Genomic DNA, 14974 nt, shown 5'->3' on the forward strand with positions numbered 1-14974 from the left:
ATCAATTTTGCAATCCATTTAGCCCTTCTTCCATCAGCATTAGGTTGTGTTAAGACATATTTTATTGCAACAGAGGGTACATATGCAATTATCTTGCAATGAAGAATGTAAACTCTGAAAGCTTTCAAGGATTTGATAAAAGCATATGATTATTTTTCAATAATATCATACCTTAGCTCAGCATCCCTTAAATTTTTGCTAAAAAATGCCACCGGATGCTCTAAACCTTCTTCATCTTCTTGTGATAAAACTGCTACAAGGGTGTCATTAGAGGCAAAAGAAAATAAATGAAACTCCTGGTTGTAATCTGGACTGCTTAAAGTAGGAGCGTATGCAATAGCTTTTTTAATGGAATCAAATGATTTTCTTGCTGAATCAGTCCATTTGATCTCTGACCCCCTTTTCAACATGGAGATAATGTGCTTCACCAATTCTGCAAAATTTGGTATAAACCTCCTCACAAAATTAATCTTGCCCAGAAAGGACTGGATATCCTTCTTTGATCTCGGGACAGACAAAGCCTATATTGCTTTTACTCTTTTTGGGTCAATTCGGACACCTGCAGCAGAAACAACATGTCCCAACAACTTTCCTTCTTCTAAAGAAAACTATGACTTTTTAGGATTAACTGAAATCCCAAACCTTATGCACTTCAGAAACAATTTCCTTAAATGCTGCAAATGGTCTTGATGGCTACTGGAATATACTGTTATGTCATCAAGGTAGATAAGGACAAATTTATCCTTCTCTCCCACAAATGCTATGTCCATAGCTCTCTGAAAGGTAGCTCTAGCATTCATCAACCCAAAAGGAATCTTGGAATACATAAAGCTGCCCCAAGGAGTGGTGAATGCAGTTCTCTCTTGGTCATCTGGATGCACAGCAATTTGGTTATAGCTTGAAAATCCATCCAGGAAAGACATTACTTTGGCTCCTGAGACCTTTTGAAGCAAATGCTCCATATTGGGTAGGGGATAATTGTCTTTCTTTGAGCACTTGTTTAAGTTTCTGAAATTGACACAGAGTCTGATTTCTCCACTTTTCTTCCTCACTACCACCAAGTTGGCTACCCATTTCAAATATTTGAGAGGGACTATGATTTTGGCAGCCAACAACGTTTTTATTTCTTTTTCAATCAGAGGAAGGAGAAAAGGATTTATTGGTCTCAACTTTTGTTTGAAAGGTATGGTGTCTTTCTCTAGAGGTATTTTATACTGGATGATCTTCTTATCATATGTTTTCAGGTCACTATATTCCTAGGAAAAGACATCAACAAATTGCTTCATTAAATTGCAGTATTCAGAACATTGATCAGCAGACAGATGTGTGGACAGATTTATGTATCTTGGCCAACTTGGATTCCCTATATCATGCTTACAGGCTACAGATTGATCTTCTTTTTGGGCAGCCTTGTAAGGCATGCCATTTTGGTCAAACAGTCTTTCTAGAGGAATTAAACCCTTAGGAATATGATTTCTCGGAAGTTGGACAATGTTATCTTTGCCAATTTTATTTCTAAGCTGGGATTGAGGACATTGCTTCAAGGCTTCATTTTCTTGGTCAATTTTCATTTCGGAAAACTCATCAATGACTTACAGGAATCTATTTACTTCAGCATCATCCTAAAAAACTTTCCAATGCTAGACATTATTGGGCAAGGACGGTCTATATTTCATTTGGACTTCATAAACTAGTCTGGGAGGCATGGGAGGGATAAACAGGCTAGCAGATACAGCAAGGGAATCAGCAAGTTGATTTTTGGCTCTAGGGATATATGAAATATAGAAATTATCAAAGGAATCTTTGAGTCTCCATACCTCATCTCTGTATGCTTTCAGCCTTGGGTGCTTTGCTCGAAATGTTCTGTTTACTTGTTGAATGATCAGATCAGCATCTCCAAACACCATTATGTTCCTGATTCCTCTGTCCTTAGCTACATTAAGGCCCAATATCAGAGCCTCATACTTTGCTATATTGTTGGTGACTTGAAAATCCAGCTTAAAAGATAGATGTGTGCTTTCTTGCTCTGGAGATACCAGCACCACCCCTGCTCCTACAGTCTCCCTGAAACATGATCCATCAAAGAACATCTCCCAAACCTGACTTCCTTACTCTTCCTCGACCTAATTTGTTGGTTTCTTGAGCTGCATTGAGGCCTTCTGGGATTCTTCTATTTGGAGGATACATGCTCCACAATCAATGTCCACAGCATATATGGGATGATTAGTAGGATTCTTTTCATCACTGATGATGTATGCCAACTGTGTTTCGCTGTACAATCTCCTTCTTTCTTCTCCAAAAAATAGGATAGTGGCATAAGATAGATCATTTTGTAATGTCCCACCTAGTCTCTTAATCCATCCTCTGGACCGCAGCATGCCAAACTTAGGAGGGACATCTGCTACCACAATATCCATCGTCATACCCTTCATGAGCAGCTGAGTTAAGGTAATGGCTAGGTCTTTGATTAATCCTAGGCATTTCACTTTCCTTGAATCAAAAGAGAATAAATCATGATATGGTCTAGTGATATCAAGGACTAACTCTTCCATGACAGCTTTAGGCATCAAATTATGGCTGGCCCTTGTGTCTAGCAGGCAATTGTGGAGGATTTTGTCATGAATGGTCAAGGAGACATAAAATGATGGAGAATTATTATCAGCAGGTTCGATCATAGGGCTAAGCACAACTACAGGCTTGTCATCTTGCAAATTGACAGAGTCAGTGGAGGTTTGTGGGGTTTCCAGTTCAAGAGCTTCAAGGATAGGCTTTCTAAACACTTCACTCTTTACCAACTCTACCAGAGGCACAGATATTTTTAACTTCTGGACTTCTAACTCAAAGTTGAAAGAAGAAGGTAACTTATCAGAACCTCTTACCTCTTGAACTGGAGCTTTGAGGATGACTGGATCAGCTGCTGGTCTTCTCTGCTTGATATTCTGTGACTCTATTTGGGCAGCAGCTCTTTGGGCAGGATTCTCCTTGATATTTTTTGCATTTGACCTCAGATTGTATCTTTGCTGCTCCTCAGTTTGTAGAGAAACCTCTCTATCCCACCTTTGACTGTCTTGTTCTTGTAGCAAAGATTCTTTGTATGCATCCAATGTTAAAAAGGCAGCACTGCCTTTATCTTCCATACACTAAATTTCATCCTCATCTTCAATCTGTTCCTCCTCCATGACCATATTTTGAAAAGGAGCTTTAACCTTTTGATCCTCGTTAGCTTCTTTACCCCTCTGAAAGATTTTCACTTGCTCATTTGCTCTCTTGAATGGATTTGGGTTTCTTGGAGCAAATGTGTTTGGGAGCTTTGTCTTTCCTGAGTTCTGTTCAACCTTTAGCTTAGCTATCTCAGCAACCAATGACTCTATCATTCTAGTCATTTTTTCTAATTTAGGCTCTGAAGATGAAGAAGAGGAAGAATAAGCCTCACCTCTCTGCCTCCTTCTATCAACATGACTTCTGAGCTTTTCTACAGCGATAATATTATACTCTACTTCTAATGCTACATCCTACATGTCAGCCAAAGTAGCACATCTTCTTTCTCTCAACAACAAACAGAAATCAGAGACATAGGCACTGGAATAGGCAAGTTTGGTAGAGGTGGGGGTAGGCTTTACTTCAGTGGGTATCTTACTATACATACAATTGAATCTTTTATTAAAATCAAGCAGTGATTCCCCCTTCTCCCTCTTCAGGTTACCAAACTTAGTATGGTAATATAGCAAGTCCTTTTTATCTCACCAGTGCTTCAAGAATGCTTCATCTAAGGCTTCAATATTAGCAATAGATCCAGGGGGAAATTCTCTAAACCACTTCCTAGCCTCTCCATCAAGTCTCTGTACAAAAACTCTCATCCACACATCATTTTCACTTGTATCCAAGTTATCACCATAGCTGTAGAAAGATTCAAGGTGCTCTTCGGTTGTTACTCCCTCTGTGCCAGTGAACTTAGGCATGTATTTTTGATATTCTCCTGCAGGCATGGCATTCAAAGGAACAGGCAAGACTAGGGGTCCATACCTAGCAGCAATAATTCTTTCCTTCTTTATAGGTGCTTGCTTCCCTGCCATGACTATGGTAGGTGAAAGGACACTGGCAGATTGAGTAGTTTGAAGCAATGTAATGGATGACAGAGACAACGAGATGTTCTGGACTGTATGGGAGCTTTCTTCGGACTAAGATTCAAGGGGAACTAAATGGACAACGAGATTTATGAATCTCTGCAGGTGTTTCTTCACTAGCAACACTAGGCTCTATATCTTCAAATTGTGTACCCTCAACTAAAAATTTCTCATGCAGAGACAAATATGATTTCTTGGGCTTACCTGATCCTGATGCTCCTTTCTGTGATGTTTCCTTCTGGTTAATAATATTCTCAGGGTCAGGCACTGGAATAGCTGGTGATTTGTGAGGATTTTTTTGAGTGTGTCTCACGAACTGAGCCAGGACTATAATGTGGAGTCACCAAAGGTTAGTATTCCTCCAGTGGAGTTTCCAGATAGATGATTACAACCTGAAATGTGCCTAGACTTTGTCTATCATCAAAATATGGAACTGTGTCGTCTCCCAGGGAAGCTGAGCTTCAATCTCCTCTCCCCGGCATTGGCACCAATTAATGGTATCACCCCAAGAAACTCTCCTAGGTTGTATCTCAGAGATTCTTGGGAACATTACAAACTCAACAAAATGTTGGAAATGGATGAATGGAAGGAATGATGCATACTCAAGCTAGATAACCACTTCTACTATGTTTAACTCCAGACATGGGTGAACACCCCCAGACTACAAGGCTTTAAACCACCAATTACTCATAGTTTGGGGATTAGGTGAACATGGAGAATACTGACCACACTAGCAGATGCACAAGACCATGTGATGGCCGACTGCAACCAGTAAAGAGGTCTGCAAATCTATTTCCTAATGCACAGACAGGATGACAGCTCTCTAGCATTAAGTAAATAGAAACCTGCATAACACATTCAATGATACATACTAGACTTCAACACAAAGGTGGGATGACAACCCCTCTAATGCTAAATATCAAGAGCACATGAATAAATGCATAACAGGAACAACCTAGAATAGAGTAGAAATGGAAAGTGAGCAATTAACATCAAAAGAAGCTTGTATTAGCCGAAAATGAAGACCAGACGCTGCAAGTATCAAAGTAGTCACAGTCTCCGGAAGTTGAACCTTACATCAAAACTATAACCATCCACCTTCATTACATCTTGTTTTTGGGTATATATAGAGTTTCATTACAAAATTGTTCTGTTATTCTACGCGCGGAGGGGTCATAATGGACCACCAACTGTTTTAACTGTCTGATATGGGTCTCTGTTATAATCTGCTACTGTAATGAAAAAAATTGATCTTTTCAGATACTCTGTTGTCCTTCTAGAACAGGTGGAGTGTATTATGGATGCAATTCCATAACTGATAAATGTCTTTAACTACTTGAGGCACGTACTTTTCTTCTCGGCCATACTTTCTGTTGAATGCAATTGTTGAGGAGTAACTGCGCATGGTACTAAACATTGGCCACCTTCGTCCTTTCTGGAGTATGGAATGGTTATGGACGTGGATAGTCAGGATAGGCGGAGGAAGAAAATCAGCCGTTGGATTAAATGAATGAACGGTGGGGATCTCTCAGCGGGAGGCATCATGAGGAAGCATAGGCACAAATGATTGTGAGCCATTGGATCTTGTAGATGGATGGCAGAGATCGGTTTACAGGAGATGCCGGGAGATACGGGAGCGGGATGATCACAGGTCATTCGATCTCGGATGGGAAGATCCAACAGTGATCGGGTGGAGGACATGCACGAGGGTTAATGAGTGGGGACGACAGACGAGCGGTAAGCGGTATTGCCCGCACCGCTTTTCGGAGGTGGGTGGTAAATGTACGCAGGCTCGTCATACGAGTCATCGCGTGATGTGTGGTAGATGGGACCAGCGGAAAATCGCTTTCCCCGAGGGTTAATATGGGGGAAGTTCGCGGGATCGGCAAGAGAGATTACTGTCCGATTGTGGCGAAGTTGATCAGACGGCACGTGTTTAACGCACATGTTTTGTGTGATTGATGTGACAGGGAAAGCGGTGGGCTAGGGACTTTGTAAAAGCACATGGTTATGAGGACATATTCATATGGAAATTTAAACTCCATGCTCGAGGCTAAGAGCAAAAGCTCTTAGATGCGATTTTAAATAAAGGACCCTCGAAAATAAGGAGAAATGAGGATGAGAAAGGTGAAGGGTGGAGGGAACACACTGGCATAGGTTTCTTTTGAGCCAAAACCGAGGACCAAGCTTACTCCGGTTTCTTTGAATTATCGACACCCTATAGCAGAGCTAATAAGGGGCATGTTGGGTCCCTATAATACTAGTGATTACCCCATTACTATTGTAGTTGTACCCCTTATTAATATTGTTGTGCCCCATAGAATCCATCTATTGTTATTTTTGTGGCTTTATATTATTATTGTTAGGTTGGCTGGGTTATATTGTGACTCCTTAGACTCCTATATATAGAAAGTAGGTTTTGTCATTTGAATCATGGAAGAATTGTTCATTTATGCAATGTAAAGGAGGTTTCCCTATCGAAGAGGCTGAATTCTAAGGCGTTGATCTATCCTTTCTATCTTTTTCTTGAGCTGGTTTCATAACAAGGTAGGGATAGAAGAAATCAAATGACATCACAACCATATCAGGGTGTAGAAACTTGGTTCCAACATCCCCCCATACTGCTTCGGGTGAGACTTCGATCCGCGTTCCACCGGCTGATGCCTAAAGGGCCAGTAGTGTAGGGATTTGTTTGGCTAATTAACGTTGAATCTGGGTTAGGCCCCCTCAAGCCAATAGTAGGAGACTTGGTATTTTTATGACTACAACCATTCAAACAAATGTCCCTCAAGAAATCTAATAAGGATAATAAATTATCACCCAAGTACTATGGTCCTTACAAGGTATTGCAAAATATTAGTACTATGGCATACAAATTGGAGTTGCATGCGTATTCTCAAGTACACCTATTTTTCCATGTTTCATGCTTAAAGAAGGCTATTGGTGATAAGCTCCGATTTCAAATTGTGCTGCCAAAACTTAACAAAGAAGGAAAAATCATATTTAAGGTTGAAGAAGTCACAAAAACAAGAACCTGGCAACTACGGAATGGATTAATTTGAGAGTATCTCATTAAGTGGAAGAACTTACCCACTGAAGATTCCACATGGGAGGATGAGAATTTTATACCTAAGCATCTAGAACTACTCAAGCGTTGAGGACAAACGTTTTTGAATGAGGGGGGCATGTTAGGTCCCTATAATACTAGTGTATCCCCCTTATTGTTATTGTTAGTGTAACACCCTATCGTTATTGTTGTACCCATGTGTTCCCCATTTTGTTATTGGTGTGCCCCATATAAGCCCACTATTTTTATTGTTGTGCCCTTACATTATTATTGTTATGTACGTTCATATTATATTTTGGCCGCTTAGACTCCTATATAAACCAAGGAGGTTTTATCATTTGTATCATCCAAGAATTGTTCATTTATGTAATGTAAAGTAATTTCCCCTCTCAAAGAGGCTAATTTTAAAGTTGTTGATCTATATTTTCTTCCATTTTGTGAGTTGGTTGCATAAAAGACTTAATCTATACATGCTTAGAAAAATCATCCAAAAAATCAAGTTTTTGGTGATAAATATTTAGGATTTAAGAGTAGAAGTAGACTAATAAGTTCATGATAACAAGCAAAATTTTCCTTCTTATCCAAAAGTGAACCTAAGAAATTTTCACAAGCCAGTAAATATGGTCATCAATTCAATGTTATGGATGAAGAGCTAAATCATATTAAATAAATGAAACATGGGAATTTATGCCTAAACCAAAATATAGGAATGCTACTGCAAAAAGCATTGGTCTCCATAAAAAATTGAATAAGGATGGATAGGTAGTGAGAAATAATTCTAGATTGGTTTTCAAAGGATATGCACAAGTGGAAGTTGTTGATTTTGAATAAAATTTTCTCTAGTTTCCAAACTAGAAGCCACAAGAATTTTCTTGACATTTGCTTCTTTAAAGGGTTAAGGTTCATCAAATGTATGTCAAGTCATCTTAAATGGAAACTTGGAAGAGGAGGTATATGTTGAACAACTAGAGGGACTCGACATGTTAGAAAATGAATACTATATATGTAATTTAAAGAAAGCTCTTTATGGTCTTAAGCAAGCTCTTATTGATTGGTACTAAAGAATTGGTAGCATTCACAATATCAAGGATTTGAAAAGGGAGCACTAGATGGAAATGTATACATCAAAACAGAAAATGAAAAAAAATATTAATCATTGTTGTCTATGTGGATGATATCATATTTAGAAGTGATGTTGACACAAGGAGCCAAAGGTTTGTAGCATAAATGAACAGAGTATGAAATGTCCATGTTGGGAGGATTATCATTCTTCCTAATATTGTAGGTTGTTCAATCAAATAAAGGAATATTCATCTCCCAAACCAAATATATTAGAAAAATGTTGAAGAAGTTTGGAATGGAAAATTGTGCACTTGTTAGCACTCCCATGGTTATAGGATGGAAATTCAACAAAGATGTGAACCACTAGATGAAAATACAATTGTGTAACATCAATCAATAACATCTTGTTATATTTAACAATATTAAGACCATATATCATGTAAGTTGTAGTATTGATTACAAGGTTTCAATCGACACTAAAGGAGAATCATGTGCATGAAGTGAAGAGAATCTTTAAATATTTAAAGGGAACTATGGAATTTGGCTTATCATACTCAAGAAGTTATTGTTTTACCTTAACATCATATATTGATGCATGCTTGGTTGGAAGGGTTGACTACAAGAAAATAATTAGTGAAGGGCCATTCTTTTTGGTAAATTTTCTGGTTTCATGGTTGATAAAGAAACAAACATCAATCTCTATATCCATAGTTGGAGCTAAGGACATTGTTTCAATAACATGTCACTCAGGTTATTCAAATGAAGCTGACTCTAAAGGACATTAGAATAAAATATGATCAACCAATTTCAATTATATGAAATAAGACAACTGTAGTAAATATCTCAAAGAACCATGTTATGCATTCAAAGTCAAAACACATTCCTATCAAATATCTCTTCCTAAGAGAATGGGTAGCTAATCAAAATTTTAATCTGGAATATATTGCTACAAAAGAGTAAATTGTAGGTATATTTACTAAACCTATTCCTAGAGATACATTTGAATATTTAAAACAAAAGGTGGGAGTAATACCTCTCCCATCTCATTAGTAAACATAAACACAACTTCTGGTGCAGCAGTCTCCAACTCTTGATTTACGTAAAGGGGGAAGAATGCAGATGCAGAAAAGAAACATTTCAAGGGGGGAAGCTCCTTTAAATTTACATAAAAGGGGGAGAAATTATAGAAAAATGAAGAATTTGTGGTCAACAGGAAAAGTTGCGTACATGGGTGGTTACAGATTGGGGATGCCCCTCAACATTTTTCCAAATTTGTTTGAGGGTTTCCATTAATGAAAAAAGGGGAGATCATTATATAATGTGTTCTCATTGATGTCAAATCTAGGGGGTGACCCATGAGACCCTTTTTGGATAAATATTAAAGCTATGAGGAGATACCTAATATGGATAATAATGGTCTTATATAATTTTATATATGTTGGCCTAGCCATAGCCATAAGTTAGCCCCATGGTAAGGAGGCACTTAAAACCACATCAAATGGTTATAAATAGTATTCTTAGCAAGCACATTATAGTATGAATTGGATCAAAGTGATATGATTTATAGTGAGATTGAATGTGTGATCTAAGGTGTAGAGAAGACTAGTGCAAAGGTGAGGTCAAGGATTAGAAGTTCTTATCGAAGGAACAAAGGGCCAATTGCATTTAAAACTATGAATTAATTGGTAAGATTTTTTTTTAAAAGAACCTAGAATTTTACTATGACATGGATTGGCTTGAAAATCAATTTATTTCAACCACACTTTATTAGTTAATGGGTAGAATAATCATTGGTAGTATATGTTTTATCTATCGGACTCTTAGAATATTGGGATTTTTATCAAAGTCTCAAGTCCACAAAATCACCAATATCCCGATATAACTAGCTCTTGATCATATCCCCTCATCATGAGATGCTTAAAGATTAACACTTGAGGGGTAAACCCCCTAACCATATTGACATATCACCATTTTATTAAAAAGGAAGATCTCCTAGATAATCTTTGACATCCTAGTATATAGGATCTTGGTCATATCCCTTAATTGTAAAGTGTTGTAGGTGTAGTGCTTAAGAGCTAAGCCCCTTTGAAATATTTTCATACCTTTGATTTAGTGAAAAGTTGTAGCTACTGTTATTTTTTGATATCCCCATATAGGCTCTCAATCATCATCCTATCCATGAGGGTGTTTAAAAGTAGCACCCGAGGGCTAAGTCACTTGGCATATTAGTATTCTAACACTTGGTGAAGATTCACATATTTGTTGATATACCAATCCCATTAACTCCTAGTCAAAGATCTGATCATGTGTTGCTTAAGTCCTAACACATGATGGATAAATGCCCTCATCACTTCATGATGTTGGTGTTTTAACAAAAAAGTGAAGGATTGTGTATTCACTAGTATTTTGGTATATTGGCTCCCAGTCACCACCCAAGTCACAAAGGTGTTGAATAAAAAAACCTAACTCTTATATCCCTTGGAATATTAGTAAATTGGAAGTTTCTAAGGTGTTGGGACAGGGTCCCCTGCAGTCAGTTTTGCGGAAAAGGCCCAATTTTGGGGCAGAAAGCCCAAGTTTTTGTTATGAAAAGTGTAAAATCTCCAAAAAGTTGTGGTCGTGGAATGCGTAGATATTAAAGTGTCACAAAGGGTTTTTCCCTTCTTTTATATAAGCTTTTTCAGCTTTAGTAGATCTACCGATGGTCCGCTGACCATGGGATTGTATAAAAAGAGAGTCTTAGAGCGTCTAAGGTAGTTAAGTTAATGATATTGGCGAAGATGAATGTAATGGGTTAGTAGAAGTGAAGAGCAAAGAGTCTTAGAGTAGAAGAGGGGCTCTGCAGCTGTGTGCACAGAGGCCTAGAGTAGAGTCCGCAGTTGAGTGCGTAGACCCTACAATAGAGTGCACAGGGAAGTGTTGAGTCTATAAGAGGAGCTGAAGTATCAATAAAGAGATTATTCTAGAAATATCTGTGTTTTTTCTATTTTCTCCTATTATGAATGAATGAGCTATTATGCTATAATGAATAATGGGTTTATGTTTTAATATTGTATTAATGCACGATTCTTCATGGTTTACACTATTATATGAACACAAGCACTAATATCTGTTTACGTGAAGACTATCTTAATGCATGTTAATGATATCAAATACTTAGGACGATCTAGGTAAGTACAAAACTAAGGATAATTACAGAGGTGTGTAAGTGCTTGATTCACCTATTTAGGGTCCACAAAGGAAAGTTGTAGACCTTTACGAAGGTATAGGATCTGATTAAGAGAAGTTATATTGGTAAGCCCTTGGGGCTTATCGATCTGTGCAAAGGCAGGCTTAGGGCATAAAACGACATGATGCTCATCTCTGGGTGGGGAAACTTGGTTCCAGCATCCCCCCATACTACTTTGGGTGAGACTTCAGTTCGTGCTTCATAGGTTGATGCCGAAAGGGCCAGTAGTGTAGGGATTTGTTTGGCAAACTTAACTCTGAACCTGGGTGAGGACCCACTAAGCCAACAAATGGTTCCATTGCTAGGACCGGGATCTGAATAAAGAGATGTGTGATGTCACACCACTGGAATCCAACTAAGAAGGAAATTTAAGATTAGTTGGATATAAAGATCCACGAATTCGCGACGCAAGAAAACAAAAATTTATGACTGATGAAAGAATAGTGGTTGGACAGGTATCTGTACATAGAGATACATGAACTTTTCTTCTGTTCCTTCCTGGTCGAATTATACGAGTGGATAGCTGAATTGAAAAGTAAACAAGGAAGGTGGAGGCTTGATGGTTCGATAGTGTGGACTCTGGAGTCAATGTGGAGATATTGGAAGCCTCTTAAGATAAGATCGCGCACGTTGTCGATCACTAGCTTGATTGTGTCATTGAAGGGTTCGTGATAGAGTTCACGATCAATACCTTAGTCAGTTACAACGAAGCAAAGCGGTGCTTCTTCAAGGGACTGCGAGGTAATTATTTAATATCTTTGAATACTTGGATTAAAATTCTCTTGTGTGAAAAGCGGGTTATGCAATTACCTTGGTGTTTGGAGCTACGCGAAGTGGAAAGTTATTTAGGAATAGAAGGAGAATGGGTCTTGAATATAGCTCGTTGATTGAGCCTCCTCTGAGTGACAAAAAAGGAGCAACATAGGCTTCTTCTTAGAGCGTTTTCCAGTTAATAAGGCAAGGGTTCCCTTGAATACCCCATCCATCCACACCACCTCCATCTTCACCTCCACAACATACACCTTCGCCCACACCACCACCACCTCCACCATCGTTCAATATGAGAATGCAGTGAAGTTGCCCATTTTCAAGGGCTTAGGAAATGAGGACCCAGACTAGTTTTGGTTCATTGCGAAGGCCATATGGATGGCCCATCATAAATGATTAGATGAAGAAAGCGACATTGGTTACTACTTTATAGGACCGTGCACTAATGTGGTACATTAAGTATTGCACCGATAACCCAACAAATGCATTGGTAGACATTCAAACTGCATTAAATAAGGAATTCAGCAGGCCCAATTATAAAGTGCAATCAATCATTGGATTCAAGGAAATCATGATGAAGCCTAGTGAGACACCCTGGGAAGTGGATCAAAGATTGAAACACAAGATCTGTGAAGCTAACATGAATCTTACGAATGGACAGAACCGTAAATGGTTTGTAGCTTCTCTCTTACCTCATTTAAGGGTTTCTTTATCAAAATAAAAGATTGGGAGCCAGGCGGAAGCCCTGGAGATTGGGATAATATCGTATGAGTCACCGATTCAAGATGCTACTTTGGGAGTTTAGTGGATTCACGTGGAGTTTTAGAATCTTTGCCTAGAGTTCCAAAGTCTGAAAAAGGATAGAGCGACTCGACCAAAGGTGCACGAAGAAGTTTGGTGTTTGAAATGTAAGAGTTAGGGGCATGATAGAGATCATTGCCTTGTCTTCACAAATTATGTTGTAGGAGGAGGGTCGATGCCTGAGGCCGTAAGTTCAAGCAGGTCCAAGTACAGGGCCCGCGATGTGGTGTGATATCTGTCAGGTAGCTAGAAAACATGTGATAGGCAATTGGCACTTGCTTCAGAAATTTCTACAAACACCGCAACAACTCTTCTGCAAATTTTGTAAATCAGTAGGTCACGATGAGCACAATTGTCATAGTTATGAGTTAATGATGGAGAGAATGCCCATGTATCAGATGCAAACAGAAACTCGGCCTCCGGATTAAGGCGTTGGGGGAGCGCAAGGAGGATATCAGGGGTGTGAATGAGGCCGAGGTGGAGGAGGACCTGTGAGAGGTCGGGGACAAGTTATTTGCTACAATTATGGAGGTCCAGGACACTACAAATGAGAATGTACAAACCTGACGCACATGTCGTGTCGATATTATACTCAGTTTGACCACACAACAGAAGACTACCCTGTATTAATAGCGAAGATGTGGGAAAAGGGGATGCAACCTCAGAAACCTACCCAGAACCTGCAAATGATGAGGGCTGAACCCCCAAAAGAAGATCCTAATGTGAATATTGTGTTGCGTAGTGGAATGACGACTGGCGAGGATAAGCGGAAGCATCCTAAAGAAATTGAATGGGTCTGAAAAGCTCCAGAAAAGGAGGTTGGCCTTGATTTAGAGTGTGTGAAAGAAACCTTCATGGAAGCGAAGAAAAGCTTCATTGAGGCTTCTACCTAAAGAAGTCAGGATAAATTGTCTAAATAAATGGACCCATTTATTCGTACTACCTTTTTGGAGACCTATATGAAATTGTTATGCAATAGCAATGCCGTGAAAGGATTGCAGGAGTTTATCAATAAATGTGCTCGTAAACAAAATACTCTTAAGGGACCACACGTGGTCAAGAAAATTGGTAAGCATAAGGCAAGAATAGTACGTGAGATGAGGCTCACCGTGCAAATAGGCGAATATGAAATGGACCAGGTTATTTTGGATCTTGGGTCTAATGTGAAAGTTTTTCCAAAATAAACATGGGAGAGAATGGGGAGACCTACGCTGCAGTGGTCTCCGATTCAATTGAGGATGGCGTATTAGCAAAATATTATCCCCATGGGGAGATTACAGGGAGTGACAGTAGATATTGAAGGCGTGAGCGCATTGGCTGATTTCAAACTAATAGAGATTGTCGATGAGAGAAATCCCTACCCCGTACTCCTTGGGATCGATTTGGCTATCGACATGAATGGGTTGATCAGTTTAAATAAGTGAACAATGTCATTTGAGAGGAAATAGCTTCGCGTAGTAGTACCTCTGGACCCTGTAGAAGGACCACAATATACTGAAACGGTCTGTGATTATGAAAGTGAGGATGATTTGGACCAGATTTCCAAAATAATAGTGTGAGACCAAGATTGGGTGAATCCAATAGGTGATGGATGCATCACCTAGGACTACAAAAGGTCCTGTACATCGGATTCAGATGAGTAGTTGGAACATTGGCAGAATAGGTTGCATGAATTATCTAAGCTACGTTGTAACATGATGACTAAACCGCTGCACTGTGTATCATCAGAGGTAAGGAGTTTTCCTTATTATGATGGTCTAACTATTGTAGATAAATTTTTGGATGCATTTGAAAGGGAAGTGCTTGAGAAGCATCGCTTCCATGCACTGGATTTGGCACTACGTGCTACGCCCGCAACATGGTGGGGTACGCATAAAGACAATTTCAATGGATGGCGCAAATAACGAAGGATGATGAGGGTGT

The sequence above is a fragment of the Pinus tabuliformis genome, chromosome Q (genome assembly GCF_031772625.1).
Source record: "Pinus tabuliformis cultivar Carrire ecotype Pingquan chromosome Q, CPIR1, whole genome shotgun sequence".
NCBI lineage: Eukaryota > Viridiplantae > Streptophyta > Pinopsida > Pinales > Pinaceae > Pinus > Pinus tabuliformis.